Consider the following 16,557-nt stretch of genomic DNA (forward strand, 5'->3'; position numbering starts at 1 on the left):
CCATTAAGTGCTTATTTTCTTCTGTTACATTATTATGAGGAAGAAAATTCAACACTTATTTGTCCTTTGCTCTTTCAGTGATGGAGAGATGACCTCTTGAAGTCACTTTCAGCTTTAAGATTTGGGTTCTTTTTTCTTCAAAATGTCAGAGATCTTTGTGGAGTAAGGCACAAAAGGAGGTGCTGGGTAGAAAAAGCAGGTGTAGGAAAGAGGCAAATAAATGTTCATTATCCTCCAATTTATTAGGGCGATGCCATCCTCTGCAGTAGTATTGAGCCCTGCTGAGCAAATAGCATACACTCCAAAAGGCACTTTCTGGAACAGAGAAGTAGGGCAGCATCAGTTCTGCTACTATTCCTGCCAGCAACGCAGTAACACGCAGGATACATGGGTCCGGCTCTGTGACATGGGTTTCCCAACTTCAGGGGCATGCACATTCAAATGTGTTGGGTACTGACTGCCACTGTGTTTTTTTCTCCACTCGGCTAGCTTTCCCTTTACTCAAAGGGAAAGCTGGAGACATCCCTCCCTGACTAAATGGTCTCTATAACCAAAAAAAAAAAAAAAAAAAAAAAAAAAGTAACTACTGTAAGGAGAGAATAAAGAACCCAGTATGTCTCTATTTCTATAATTACTTTTTTTTCTAAAATATGAACTGTACAATCTGTGAGCACAGGCATTCCAGCATCAGAGTTGGGTTCTTTAATTCTGTATCACTCTATTACCCCTCAAGGAATTCAAATTTAACATAGTTTGCAGCTTAAAAGCAGCATAAAATAAAATCTCAGAAAATGTCATGGCACTGCCTCAAATATTTAATGTCAGGTTCCCTTATGTTCATTGCATTGCAAAAGGCAACCACCAATTATGCAATTTTGGAATGATATTTTACTTTGTAATTAAAAACCAAGTTCCCTGTGCTTGGTATTTGTAGCACATATGTGCAAAGCGATTGCTCCTTGGGAGGGAAAGATGGTATCTTTGCACTTTGAAAGACCTCTGCTTACCACGCTGTTATAAATAAGCTGTTCTCTTTTGTCAGCATAGTGCAACGAACTTCACAGGCATATTATAGAGGAATCACCAAATAGCACGCAAGCATAAGCCCATTGTTCAGAACTTGGTATAAATTTTATTACACTGTGTTTTAGTTCAATATTACAAATATTGCTTTTCCTTACTTATAATACTGAAAACTTTATCTGATATGTTCTCAGCTTTTAATTGTTTTTCAACCCTAAGTTGGCATTATTGGACTATTTGAATATAATTTGAATAACAATGTACCAGTTGATATGATGCTGAGGAAAAGAAGATACCTGTAAAATTGCCAAAAATATAGCATCTTGTTCATGGTCTCTTGCTTCGCCTTGTATCATGCTATGAGAAGCATGCATTTTAATGAGGACTCTTCGTTTGAAGTCCATTCATCTTTATGAACTGCCCCTGTATGCTGAGATGGTGGGGCTTCCTTCATTCTGATACAATGTAGCTTTCAACTTGCCTAGATAAGCAGGAGTGCTACAAATCTTCAGGTGTTGTTTCGTAATTTACTTTCAACCAATGGAGTAAATGTTCTATCTTACTGAGGTCCCATAAATCAAGGTACAATCAGAATGTAGACATCTTAGCAAATGCAACACTGTAATTGGTATACTAATAAAACCTCAAATATCTACACAACAAAATTGTTCAGATAACCAAATCTTTACTCCATATGCGCCAAATCCTTTTAATGTTTGAACAGTTTTAGGTGGAAATCATTCTTAAATTATTACACAATTTTTTATCACCTTAAATAAGGCATACTGATTGCAATAAAATTTTTTTCAAAATGACTCAGGGGCACTTGAGAGCATCAATTATTGTTTAGTACTCTAATATAAGATTGCCCTCAAGACCTAAAGCAACGTTTTCCCTGTTATTAAATGACTCCACTCAATTGTCTTCATAGTTTTTGGTTCCTTTCTAGCCACTGAGAGTTTGAAATTTTCTTCTTAGTCTTGTCATCGTGAATACGAAGAGTAAGGCTCAACAGAAGTTGTTGGAGCTATATAGGAACATGAGTCCACAGACACCAAATAAGGACTCGGGGGACATGTCTATTGAGAAAGGTATGAGCTTTCTTGTGTGGATTTGGCAACATTCATTTAGTCTATTCAGAGACCTTTATGGCTGAAGTCCTCGTCTATCATTTCAGGTAGGTGAGCTACTACTGGTTTCTTGAGTTCTCCATAAAAAGGGTGTATTACGATGCTATTACTGACCCAAACTTCAGAAAAGCCAGGTAATTTACTATTGGTTCCTAGAAAGAAGTTTTAACAAGATGGAGTCAGTTGTTCTTTTCTTAACTATAAAAATAGTTTAGTAAACAAAACAAAGCCAGGAGAAAACACAGATGATAGCTGATTTTTTAAAAATTCGTCCTTAGTTGATACTATACTAAATTCTACACATGTGACCTATTACAGGATGTAAGTTAAAATACTAGACCTATTTTATAGTTTATTGAGGGTGTTGAGATAATAGAAGTATAAAAGCCCATTTATAACACAGTCCCACAGTATGGACTCTAAATATACTGTTTTAGCAGAACTCCAGTATCAGGCTGGAATCATATTCAAGTCTATACAGCGTAATATTAAGAATCTAGCACTATAAAAACACAATGCTAGATTCAAACAGCTAACCACTAGGGAGATAACTAAAACTTGGGAAATAGGAGTAAAAAATGGCTTTCGTTTTACATTCTGTATTTCTATATAGTTAACATTTTTAGCAACATATGTATGGGTATATATGAATGCATATATATGTGTGTAGGTGTGTGTGTGTATGTATAATCATTTTTCAGTTTAAAAAATCTTGTGATTACGCATACAACCACAAAAAAGGAAGATACCCAATTTCATTTCAAATAAACAAAATAAATTTCACTTTACTCTGTGGGATGACTCAAACACAATCAGAATTTTTGCTGCATGCTTATTCCTTAAATGTAGTCAAGTTAAGTGGTGTATCCGTTTGCTAGGGCTGCTGAACAAAGTACCACAAAATAAACTTATTATCTCACAGGTCAGGGGGCTGGAAATCCAAAACCAAGATGTCAGCAAGATTGGCTCCTTCTGAGGGCTGTGAGGGAAGGGTCTGCTCTGGGCCTCATTCCTTGGCATACAGATGGCTGTCTTCATGTTCACATGGCATTCTTCCTGTATTTGTATCTATTTCCATATTTCCCCTTTTTATAAAAACACCAGTTGTATAATAGACTAATTTTAATTGGATTACTTCTGTAAAGACCCTGTCTCTACATAAAGACATATCTTGAGGTACTAGGAGATAGGACATCAACATATGAATTTGGGAGGGATTCATTCAACCTATTCCAGGTGTCAATAATCCACAGACCTCATGGAGATCTGGTCAGTCGGACTTTATGCAACAACTTTGGGCCCACTGCCTCCCCAGTTCCACCATACACACCTTTCTCTTTCCTATCAGCTTCTGCTCACAACTCTGGTAAAGGTGGACACATCTGCAGGCCACTTCTGTACCAGGCAAGTCATGTTTTTAGGGAAATAATTCAAAAGGTAGCTGGAAAATCTCTTTCTCTAAAGACAGAAATTTTCCTGGAAGTTGAGAGTCTTGCCTACACACTGCCTACATAGACCAAAACTGATGATTAATTTTTTCCTTAGGGAAAACATTATTGCTTGAAAACTCATTTTGTTAGGGCTGGCACAACAGCATATTAAAGTGTATTAAAACCAAAAAAAATATATTTCACACATGCACATACCAATGCTGGGATTTTCATTTTACCTAATCCTGAATGAGAATTTTACCAGGAAAGTATACATCTGGTTAACTTCTATTTATATCTTCCGAATTCCTATTTCTTAATTTCTTACACTAAAAATATCCAAAACGTCCCATGTATCTTATTTTAAAAGGAAATTTCCAAGATAATTGTTTTTATAGAATCATAAAGTAAAAAGAGGACCTTTAACAATTAGCCATTGCAAACCTTCATTTCACAGAGAAGGAAACTAGACCCAAAGGGGTACTGCTTGGTGATGTTGAGTTAATCACTGGAGGAAAATGGTTTTCCTTAGGTGAAGACCTCTAGGCTCCATGCATGTGTTCTTAATATTTGCAATTATGATCTAGTTTATAAAAAGGAACCCTGGGCCACCTGAGCGGCTCAGTCAGTTGAGCAGCCAACTCTTCGTTTCAGCTCAGGTCATGATCTCAGGGTTGTAAGATCAGCAAGGAGTCTGCTTGAGATTCTCTCTCTCTCCCTCTTCCCCTCCCCATGCACTCTCTCTCTAACGTGAATAAATAAATCTTTAAGAAAAGAAAAAAAGGAACCCTCACAGAGTCTTTACAAAACTAATGAATTTGTGGGGAAAAAAATGAAAACAAGAAACAAAAAACACTGCATATACACCTAAAATCCAGAATGCATTTGAGCAAATAAGGTCTGGTGTGAGAGGAAGGTAGAGCTCACTTCCAACAAGTGCACATTTATATAATGAGCTTGTCCATGAAAATAGATTGCTAAAAGACGTATAGCACATAAAATATTGACATATTAAAACAGACCACATAAATCAATTTAAAGAGCTAGCTCCTATTTTTAATACAATATTTTCATCATCTTTCTCTATAAACATAGAGGCCTATTTTGAATTTTTTTTTAAATTTTTCTTACTTTGTTATTCTGTTCTCCAGTCTGTAAATTATATTCTTCTTCCTTCCAAAACTGTCATCCACACTAAATCTGGAATGGGATGCTTGGCTAAATTTCCTTTGTGATGGATATTACAAAACCAGACAAATAATATTTTTCCAGGTATTTGGGACCTCGCTTGTTGAATGAATCAGTACTAATAACAGTTAAAAACAATAACATCAACACATATATACACTGTTAGAAGCATATAATCATTTGATCATGACTACATGTATAATTAATTTAGGAACAGAAATGTAGTTAGTTTAAATTCCATGATATGTTAATTTTGAAATTTTAAATGTATTCAGAATTTCAGGAAATGGCTCTCATAATTCCTAAATAGTTTATGCTTTTAGCTATTGGAATTCATTTTAGACGTATCAATACCTAGCCCCAAACGAAATGGAAGGGTAAGTCAATTATTGCCTGAAGTTAGAGGAACAAGAACTCCTAAATAATGAAAACCTCAGAGGGATTCAAATGGAATCCCTTTTTGTTTCAAACTTAGTGATTGATAATTTTTCTAAAAATGTGTAATAGATTTTCTACTTTAGTAAACAGAGCATATAAAAATTGCTTTAATCTTTTTTTTTTATGATTGAAACATTGCTGCATCTTAGAGTTATTGTCTGATGACAATTACAAATACATGGTGATGCAGATTTCACTGGGAAAGTGTGATATGCTGATGTGAATCTCTGTTGACCCCAAGACATGGGTAGCTCACAATTATTTTGTTACTTTATAGTCTTTGAAGTCCATTGCTTCTCCGTGTGTATGTTCCAGTCACTCACAGACACTTAGCAGAGGGATGGTGCAGTTCCACTCTTTCCTCCAGCAGACCACCATGCATCCTGCCAATTCCTGGGATTCATCTTCTTCTTACAAAGAAACCCTAAGAAAGTAATTTACTTTATTGAAAATGTGAAGGCTTCTAAATCTGAATCGAGATAATATACACATGAAACAGAAAGATTTCTTTCTTGACTTATCCAGTTTAATCCTATTGTGCAATTACCTATATGTATTATTTAGGTCCTTTAGGTAAAAAAATAGAATAAAGCATTGCCTTGAAGTCCTAAATATGTCCCTATTTTTTTGGCTTTAATAGTTTCAAGAAAAATTATATTTTTGGAGTGCCTGGCTGGCTCAGTTGAAGGAGGATGCGACTCCTGATCTCGGGGGTCGTGAGTTCGAGCCCCATGTCAGGTGTAGGGATTAGTAAAAATAAATAAACTTGAAAAAAATAAAATAAAAAGAATAAATGTATTTTTTCAGATGTTAGAAATAATCTATTATATATTTTGAGGTCTAAGAAAGTCTAAGTGTATAGAAGGAGGTCAAAGACTATTAAAGGAAAGGGTGCTTGAAATTAACAGGCTGTCAGTTCTATTCTGTAGAAATCTGCAATCTAATGGGTTTTATTGCAATGGAACTTCCATACACATATACATACATATGTACTTACACATATACATGCATGGCTTTAATAGGATTACTCCTGGAGGGCCAGTCTAAGAAAACAATGATATTACTCAAATTGTCCCATAAAACATCTTAGAATAGCAACAGAAGAACCATCATGCTAAGAGATATTTCTAGCCTCTTGTGACAGAAGTATCCTGAAAATATAATTCAGCTACTGTTGGAAGAAAACGCCTCTTAAAAGATAAATATGTGGAGTAAATGACCACTGGTTTCATTGCTCCCAACACAGAAAGAACAGAGCCAGCCGTTATCTCTGCGTTTATGGTAGGCTACACTGACTGCAGTCAGCCCACACAGGGACCCTCTCCAAGGAAATGCACACACGGATCTAGCAGTGCCTGCAGGAGCCAAGATGACTCCCAGGAGGCCAGGCCCTGGGGCTCCACCAGTCCCACGTCCATAGTGCCCGGCCACTTCAGGGCCAGAAATGCGTTCTCAGGCCTTGTCCTGTGCTTGGTCACTGAGTCAAAGGGTTACCACACTCCTGTCATTGTTTTGTGTCCTGTCCTGCTCCACACTGTGCAGCCTCACAGATCTTCAGTGCCAGTCATACACGTGTTTCAAGTATTAAAAGATTCCAACCGGCTCCAAAATCCAATATTATTCAACGTCATTTATAATCCTGAGGAAAATTTTCAGCCACAGAAAATTCATAGTTTCATCAATGCCTTGGAAAGGTTAACATTTTCCAAAAAGCTTTTTTTTCCATGAGTAAAATAATATCTTCTATGCTTAGTTTCAGAGAAATATTATTTGAGGCAGACTCAGACATTACTTTTGTTACATTCATGACTTTCCACTGGCCCAACTTTTCATTGCAACTATGTGCCAAGAACACTGTACTAGGCTCTCTGGTGAGGTGTTTTAGGCATATTCTGTGCCTTTGCTCAATCTGAGTCTTCTGCCTTCGTGTTCCCCAAACCTGCCCCTGTCTGCTATTCATAACATGACTTACCACATCTAATCTTCTCTCACAACTGTTTACATATTGTTCTTCCTCACAAGCTTGACGACTTCACATCGAAACAATCTCATCCTTGAACCTTCTGCTCTAAGTCTTCTACCCAGTAGACCCACAATGAACCAGAAGGCCTCCTCCAACCTTGGTCCATCTCGTTATGTGGCATCTTGCCTCATTCACCTTCAGGGATGTTGTGGCGATCATGTGAAATGCATGACCTGAAAGTATTTGAAAATGAGAAGAAAACTCTAGTCCAAATGCAAGACACAGCTATTAATGGATAGATAATAAACAATAAAAATGCTTTCTTTGAAGACTGTTTAATTTTTATGGATGATTTCTTGAGCCAATTATCCTAGCTCTGTATTGATATCTTAAATATATTAATCGATATAAAAACAGCATGAACATTTCTAAAAGCCCTTCTAAAAACCGTATATGGCATGGAAGAAAGACAGAATTGATGTGTAATACTGTGTGCCTGACTAATGCTAGGTGAATCTGAATAAGCAAAATTAGTCAAAAGTAGCAGGTTAACCAATACTGGGGGATAATACGGAGAAACCAGCTGTGATGGTTAATTTTATGGATCAGCTTGACTGGCCACAGGGTGCCCAGATTAAACATTATTTCTGGGTATATCTGTGTGGGTAGTTTCTGGATGAGAATAGCATTTCACCAGTGGACACGGTAAATTACCCTCCCCAGGTGGGTGGGTCTTTTCCAATCCCTTGAGGGCCCGAATAGAACAAAAGGCAAAGGACGGAGGAATTCATCCCTTTTATCCTGCCTCACTAATTGATTTGGAACATCTCACCACATCTTTTCTGACCCTGGGACTGGGATTTATCCTATCAGCAACCCTGGTTCTCAGGCCTTCAGACTGAGGCTGAATTATACCACTGGCTTTCCTGGGTCTCCAGCTTGCAGACAGCAGATGGTGGGATTTCTCAGCCTCCATAATCATGGGAGCCAATTATTCATCATAAATCCTGCCCCCTCCGTATATAGATATAAATGGAGATCTATGTATCAATCTATATATAGATACATATCCCTCTATATATAGATATACAGATATCCTTACACCTGTTAGTTGGCTATCATCAAGAAGAGAACAGGTAAGTGTTGGCAAGAATGTGGAGAAAAGAGAACTCTCATGTACAATTGGTGAGGATGTAAACTGGATCAACCACTGGAAAACACTATGGCGGCTCCTCTGAAGAGCCTTCTCTGAAGAAGCCTCACTAGCATTGGAAGAAGGAAAATGTCAGGACTGAAAGGGTCTGGCGTTATAACTTCCTGCTCTTTCAAACCTGTCCGACTACAGAACACGTTTGAAATTTCTGTGCTTCAGGAGTCTTGGTCCAAGTCCCCATCATCTCTTACACAGATTCCAGCAATGGCGTGCTAACTGGTCTCTTGTTCAGCTCTTGCTCCCTTTGAAATTGTAGGTCAGATCATGTCATTTCTCTGTTCTAAACCCTCAGTGGTTTCCCATAGCTCTCAAAATAAAAGTGCTGACCCTGCTCTCTGTTACCTCTTTGAGCTCACCCTCCATTCCTCTCCCACTGGCTCCATCCACTGCCTCCTGGCTGTCCTTTGAAAAAGCCTAGCTCATTTCCACTTCAGAGCTTTTGTACTTGCTGTCCCCCATTGGAAGAATCTTCCTCTGTTCTTCAAATGGCTGGACAGTAATTTCTCGTTGTTTGGTCTCTGCTGAAATGCCATCTCTTCCAAGAAGCCTTTCATGACTACCTTAGTGAACTCTCACTCCATATCCTAATACCTAGTCTTCCCACACCCACTGCCCAGTCTCCCCACCTTCCACTCATTAGTCTCCCCACATCCCACTGCCTGCCTAGTTTCCCCACATCTCACTCTCTAGTCTCCACACATCCCACCATCTAGTCTCCCCACATCCAACTGTCTGGTCTCCCCACATCCCACTCTCTGATCTCCCCACATTCCACCAGCTAGGCTCCCCACATCTCACTCTCTGGTCACTTCATATCCTGCTATCTCATTTTCTTTTTTTAACACTTCTCACTTTCTGATATTGTATTTATTATTCGTCACTAGGTTTGTTTAGAGGGTTTTTTTAATGTGTTGATTTTTGTCTTTTCCCACTAAGATATAAGTTCCGTTAGGGAAGTGATTTTGTCTGTTTTACTTATTAATGAATCCCAAGGACCTAGAACCAAGCCTAGTGCATACCAAGTGTGTTGGCTTTGTAAAATGTCGACCTGGCTAGGCTAAACTACAGACCCCAGAATTCCCCTTCTATTAATCCAAGGGGAAACTACCCTTAGTGGGCCTGGCTTAGTCAGTTGGAAGGCCTTAAAGAGAAAGCTTAGCCCTTCTCTGAGACACAAGACTTCAAAAACAGCAGCTGAATGTGCAACTGTTCTTCCCTCCCTCTGGATCTTTCTTCCTGAGTGACTGCTGCCTGTAGACAAGCCTAAGCTCGTGGGGCTCCAGCCTGGTCATGATCTTTCCTTCCTAACTGCCTGCCCCCATGGACTTCAGGGCTGCTTAGTGATCCCCATGATGGCATATGTAGGTCCATTCCTTGTAATAAATACACATATAATAGAAAACACTGGAAGAATATTCTATTATTTATCTATTGTAACAAATCACCCCAAAACTTTGTGGCTAAAAACAACAATAATCATTTATTATCTCTCATGGCTTTTATAGGCTGGAAATTTAGGAGTAACTTAGTTTGGCAGTTCTTGCCTAGGTTCTCTCATGAGGTTGCAACAGATGTTAGCTGGGCCTATGTCATCTGAAGGTCTGACCGGAGCTAGAGGACCCAATCCCAAGGTGGCTCACTCACATGGATGGTCAGTCGATGCTGGCTGTGGGTAGGTGTCTTCAGTTCCTCTCCCCATGAGCCTCTCCAGAGATACTTGACTATCTTCAAACAGGATGCCTGGATTCCTTCAGAGGGAACAATCCAAAAGACCAAACAGAAGCTGTAATTCCTTTAATGCCTTACACTTGGAAATCACACATAGTCACTTTCAAATTATTTTAATGCTCACACAGATCAACTTGATTCCATATAGAAGGAGGTTACCCAAGGCCGTGCAAATCAGGAGATGAGGATCATTGGATACCATCGTTGAAGCGAACCACAAATACATAGCAAAATTTTAATATTAGTTATTTCTGGATATTGGGATAAAGTATATGCTTTTCCTCTTTATACTTCTCTGTCTTTTCTGCAGTCTTTGCAATGGATATATATTTTTTTAAATCAGAGAAAAATATGTGTCTCTATCTGTATGTATATATACATGTATTATATTTATGTACAGTCACATATAGCTTGGTATATGTGGATATATATGTCATTATTTATGCTGACAGATCGAGTAAATAAAGTTCTCTAAATTCTTCTTATATTTAGGACTGAATTTCCATAGGCCTAAATATAAAATTTCATTCCTTATAATGTAAATAATTCGAGGCATTTGTAAGAGGATGCACCTGGTTTTGTTTTAGGAAAGAAATTAAAAAAAAAAAAAGAATCCACGATACTAAAATAGAGGAGGAAAAAGGAAAAACACTGTTGTACAGAAGAATGCCAGCTAGTAAATGTGAAAAACAGGACCGAATTTGAAAATCACTTTGTAACCATCACCGTAATAACGGAGTCAAGTAAGGATCATTCGTAAATGTTAAAATTATTGGGTGAAGAGTACTGGAAGACAGGATAGTCATATGATCACCCCAAAGATGATCTTTTAGTTCCAAAGAGAAAGATGGTGATCTGGTAAAAATATCCTAACCAAGGGATCAAACTTAACTTCACTGGTAAAATAACACAGTGACATTATATAACGTTAACACATAGTACAAATCACTCAGGCAGCATTCTTGCCCAAAATATTTAACCTGAACTTAATCATGAGGAAATAATCCGACAAATCCAGGAAGATTCTACAAGACAGTTGTTTTGGACCCCTCAAAATATCAATGCATGTCAGACACAAAAGAGATAGAGGGATTATTCTAGACTACGTTAAAGGAGATTAAGGAAATAGCCAAATGCAATCAGTTATCTTTGGTTGGATCATGGATCAAAAAAAGTATAAAGGACGGTTGGGCACAATTCAGCAAGTCTGAATATGCACTCTATGTTTTACAACATTTTTGCATTGTTGTTAAGTTTTTTGAGAGCAACCCTTTTTATTGTGATTTTTATTAGTTATTACCCTTGTTTCCACACACTGAAGTAAAATGTACAAGTTAAGAAAATGTGTACGCACACACACACACACACACACACAGAACTCACACAGAACACAAATGTGGCAAAATGTTAAGAACTAGTGAACCTAGGTGAAGGATACACAAGGTATTCATTAAGCTCTGTTTTCATCTTGTTTTTCTGTAGAATTGAATTTTTTTAAAATAAAAAGTGGGGTAAAATACAATAGGCAGAAAGTGGGGAGGAGAAAGAAAAAAGAGAAAGGAAGAGGGAGAGAGAGGAGAAGGGGGAGGAAGGAAAGATGGAAAGAAGGAAAGAAGCTAAGAAAGAAAGGGAACAAGGGAGGAAAGGAGAGAGGGAGGGAAGAAGGTACAGCAAGAAACATCTAACGGTGAAAGACCTTTAATCCTCATTGCTTAATCAAGAACACTGGATTTCCTTGATATAAAAGCTTAAATATAATGTTCCCATAATCATAAATGCACACAAAACAAGATAATTAGAGATAAAAGAAAATTCGTCAGTGCTTTTTATAAAATTTGGAATTAATATTTATAAATTAAATTTTAATACATTTATATCATGAAACCATATGTAGCCATCAAAACACTTTTGCGAAAAGTACTGAAGGCACCAGAAAACACTCATATTGTAATATTGAGTCAAAGAAGCAATAAATAAAACTCTATATGATCTTCATTTTTATTTTTTTTTTATTTTTTTTTTTTAAAGATTTTATTTATTTATTCGACAGAGATAGAGACAGCCAGCGAGAGAGGGAACACAAGCAGGGGGAGTGAGAGGAAGAAGCAGGCTCATAGCGGAAGAGCCTGATGTGGGGCTCGATCCCACACCGCCGGGATCACGCCCTGAGCCGAAGGCAGACGCTTAACCGCTGTGCCACCCAGGCGCCCCCATTTTTATTTTTTATTATAGTATTATTCACATCCAGTGAAATGCACAGATCTTGGTGTTCAGTTTCAGGAGCTTTGAAAATGTGTACACTAATGTAACTACCATCCAAAACAAAAAATAGAACATTTTCATCACCCCCACAAAGTCCCCTCCTGCTTCTTTCCAATTGACTCTCTTCCTCCATTCTCACTAGGCAATCATTTTTCTTATTTCTGTCTCTATAGATTCGTTTTGCTTGTTCTTAGACTTCATATCAATGATATTATACGATATTTACTCTTTCGGGTCCAGCTTCTTTTGCTTAATCATCAGATCATTACACTTTGAGATTCACTCTTGTTGTTGACTGTTTTAGGAGTTCATTTTTTGTATTGCTTAGTGATATTTGATTATATGATCAGACCATTTTGTAAATATTCCATTGTATAAGTTTGCTGTTCTTTCTTCCTGTCAAACATTAGGCTGTTTCCAGTCTGAAGTGTTTATAAATAAAGCCAATATAAACATTGCCGTATCTTAAGGTTTTGTGGACATACATTTTTCTCTCCTGGGAAAACACCACAAGTGGAGTAAGTGTAAAGTTAACTTTCTAAGGCACTGCTAAACAATTCACCAAAATGCTTGTACTATTTTACATTCTCACCAGCAGTGATGAGAGGTCCAGTTGCTCCATATCCTCTCCAACATTTGGTGCTGTCAACTTTTTCATTTTAGCCATGCTAATGGGTTGAAATAGTACCACATAGTGGATTTAATTTGCATTAATTTGCTGACTCATGAAGCGGCCACTTTTCTTTCTATACATATTGCCTATTTATAGATATCATCTTTTGTGGTGGCTTTATGTTTCTGATCTTAAGCTTAGATCTATGATCTCAAGTTAATTTTTTATGTTTGGAGTGAGATATGGGTCAAAGGTCATTGTTTTCTGCTCTACGGATATTCAGTTGTTCAGCAGCATTGCTAAGTCATTTGGATTGACCTGCACATTAGTTGATCTCGATTTATTTTTTAAAAAGATAACATACAGACAAAAAGGCTGAAAGTGATACTAAAAATGTTAGTGATGATTATTAAGTGGTACAATTATAAGTGGTTTTCTTGTTTTCTTTAGACTTTTTTGTATTTCCTTGATTTTTAACAATGAACCCGTAATACTTTATAATGAAGAATGCATAAAACATTTAATTTCTCATGTTTATTTTTTCTCTTTTCCTTAAACTGTAACATAAAATTTGTAAAATTATAGCTTAAAATGCATATAAATAAATGTAACTTACAAAATTTAAGGGGACAGACACATTGTAAAAAATATTATAAAAATTATTTTATATTTAAGCTCCCATTTTATGACCTTGGTTTATATTGAATAATTCTGAAAGTCCATAAAATTTGCCAAGTAGAAAACTCTGGACACTGCTTTTGGATATGAATAATTTGTCATTTCAGTTTTGGAATTATTTGTATTCTAGTTACCTCTGTGCTGGCAAAGTGTTTTCAAAGGCTCAGAGATCCCTTTTTCCTTGTGTGGGTTCAACATTTATGTCACAATCTGGTATGCCATTCTTTGGAAACTCTTTGTTGTAAGTTCAAAAGTAAACATCAACTTTTATGTGTCTGAGTATCACAAATGCAGTCAAAATGAAAGCAGTTTTACTGTAACGTGGTATTATGCCCGAAGAGATAAATATATACTGGCAAAAGAGGAAGACAGGCGAAGTATCAACAGTGAAAATTTATAACTCATCAGTTTCGATCACAGAAATGTCACATAAAGCTTTCTTCTTTCTGTTTTGCATTGCCTTTGGATTCCCGAGTTTCGCTTGAGGTTTAAATTTCAGCCTTACAGGATCAAACACCAATTCTCTCGGTGCGGCTTTCTCACTTTTGCAGCCAGCTTAGAACTTTCCATTCCACCAAAATATAGGCAAACATTTGGAAAACTCTCAACACACCTGGTCTCTGTTTGAGCAGTATGACAGCCTGGCTTTCAAGCTTCACCACGTTAATTTGTGGCACAAACATTAGAGGCACGCTTTGGGGGCTGGCTTGTATCTCGATTTGAATGTTGAGAATGGGGGTACAGGGAGGAGGCTCACAGCGGCTCCTCTAACAGACTGTATAACCAAACCATAAACTTTTAATCCCGAAGCTATGGTGCCAACTCACACATATGTAGTGGTGGAACCGAGCAGAACATTAGAAACCTACAAGAAAGCAGCACCATCAGGAGCACATGGACCGGAGGGGAGCTTTGCAGCCTGCAACAGATAGTTCACATGAAGAAACACTGACGGAAAAAAGAATCCTGGAAAAGTGATCACAAAACTGCAAAATGACCAGTGAGGACAGAAGGATTTCATGTGGAAACTTTTCTGCAGCTGTGACCATTTGTCTGTATTAACAACAGGCCTGTTTTGCTTTGTTTGGGGGTTTGACATATTACAGTCTCCTGTGCTGTTCTCCTGCCTTGTGGAAAAATAAGAGGAAATGTAACCCTATGGATTCTTCGACCTACATCCTCTCATTTTTCCCAATTCTCCTGAGCTCGCCCCTCATGGTAGACTAGATGAGAAAGCCTTCAAACTTCAGCTATAAAGTCAGAAGGAAAGGTTTGATCTTGGCGATTTTAAGTCAGTCCCTAATGGAAATGAAATCTGTCCACTCTGGAAACCCTGGCTTTGGTGCTGCGGTATCATGTGCAAACTGGAGGGTAAGTGGCTGGGCTGGAACCTGGAACAGCCTCCCCCTGCCTTTGCCCAGTGTCTGGGCCTCACAATTTCCATAACTGCCTCTCCCAACCCCACATCTCTGCTTGTTCTCATCCAATCCCAATTAACGCTTTCATCCGAAGTGGTTAAGTGCCTACTGGTGACAAAGACAAGGTACTGTACCAGGAAGTGAAATAGTTTCCTCTCCTCCAGGACAAATGTGAACTTACAAGAACACCAGAATCAGTTCAGAAAGTATTACTTTTCAAAGACCAGTAGATGAGATCCTAGTGTTTTATTTTTTTAAGCTTAAGGAAAGGGATATAGGATTATTTAGGCAAAAAAGGAGAATATTCTTGATGCTTGAAGCCTGGCATCCAACACACACACACACACACACACACTTACTGATTTTTTTTTAAGAAAAATTAATTTGTCTTTGGATGATTACTGATTTGAAGACAAGCAGAGTAACAGGGTACACGTCTACCATCTTTTATCCATTGTTATTACATGGGATCTGGAGGGAAGATGGGGACTATCTGTTTCTTTCCAATTCCTACTTATGGATACCATCCTTGCAGTGGGTTGCACTGTGGCCCCCAAAGAGATAAGTCTATGTCTTAGCCACCAGAACCCAGGATGAGAGCTCATTTGGAAAAAGGGTCTTTGCAGATGAAATTAAGTTCAGGATCTCAAGATGAGATCATCCTGGACTATCCAGGTGGGCCCTAAATACAATGATAAGTGTCCTTAGACAGAAGAGGGGGCACCTGGCTGGCTCATTCAGTAGAGCATGTGACTCTTGATCTCAGGGTCATGAGTTCAAGCCCCGCATTGGATGTGGAACCTCCTTAAAATTTAAAAAGAGAGAGAGAGAGAGAAACAGAAGAGAGAGGAGAAAATGGGGGCAGAGATTGGAGTGATACAGGCATAAGCCAAGGAATAGCTGAAAACCACAGTGTCTGGAAAAGGAAAGGAAGGAATCTCTCTTTAGAGTCTCTAGGGTGTGCGGCCCTGCCAACACCTGGATTGAGGCTTCTGGCCTCCAGGGCGCAGAGAGAATAGATTTCTGTTGTTTTGTGGTCTGTTTGTTAAGCAGATTCAGGAAACTAATGCAGTCACCAAAGGTCTTTATCAGTCGTTTCTCCCTCAATCACTTATTCATTCATTTGTTCAGAACACAAGCGGGTGATGTGTCAGGCACTGAGCAAAGCACAAGGGATGCAGAGCTAAAAAAATTATTCTTTTTGCTCTCAAGAGCTTTACAATCTGGTATAATCTGACATCTTACTGATGTCATCGTAATGTGTGGGCACAAGAAGAAAGAGGTCACTGCTTCCTGAGATGCTCACAATAGGGTTCAAGAGGAGGGACATGTGAAAGTTGAGGTGTTGCTGGGTAAGCAGGTTGGGAAGAATGGGAAGGAAAGAATTCTTGGAAGAGAAAGGAATATGAACAGAGGTATGGAGGCATGAAATCATGTAACCTCTATGGGAATTAGTTGTTTTTAAGGAAAATT

General features: G+C 38.1%; 1 long non-coding RNA gene across 1 annotated transcript in view; it reads right to left on the bottom strand.

Moving 5' to 3' along the window:
• Nucleotides 1–638: 638 nt before the first annotated feature.
• Nucleotides 639–16,557, bottom strand: part of LOC105239106 — a 57,603-nt gene continuing 41,684 nt past the window's right edge. Inside the window, exons 2-4 of the long non-coding RNA XR_002143412.2 lie at nt 10,030–10,133; nt 7,182–7,405; nt 639–5,633 (exon numbers count right to left, since the gene is read on the bottom strand). This is a non-coding gene — a long non-coding RNA (uncharacterized LOC105239106). The remainder of the gene's footprint in view (nt 5,634–7,181; nt 7,406–10,029; nt 10,134–16,557) is intronic.

The sequence above is a fragment of the Ailuropoda melanoleuca genome, chromosome 10, assembly GCF_002007445.2.
Source record: "Ailuropoda melanoleuca isolate Jingjing chromosome 10, ASM200744v2, whole genome shotgun sequence".
Lineage (NCBI taxonomy): Eukaryota > Metazoa > Chordata > Mammalia > Carnivora > Ursidae > Ailuropoda > Ailuropoda melanoleuca.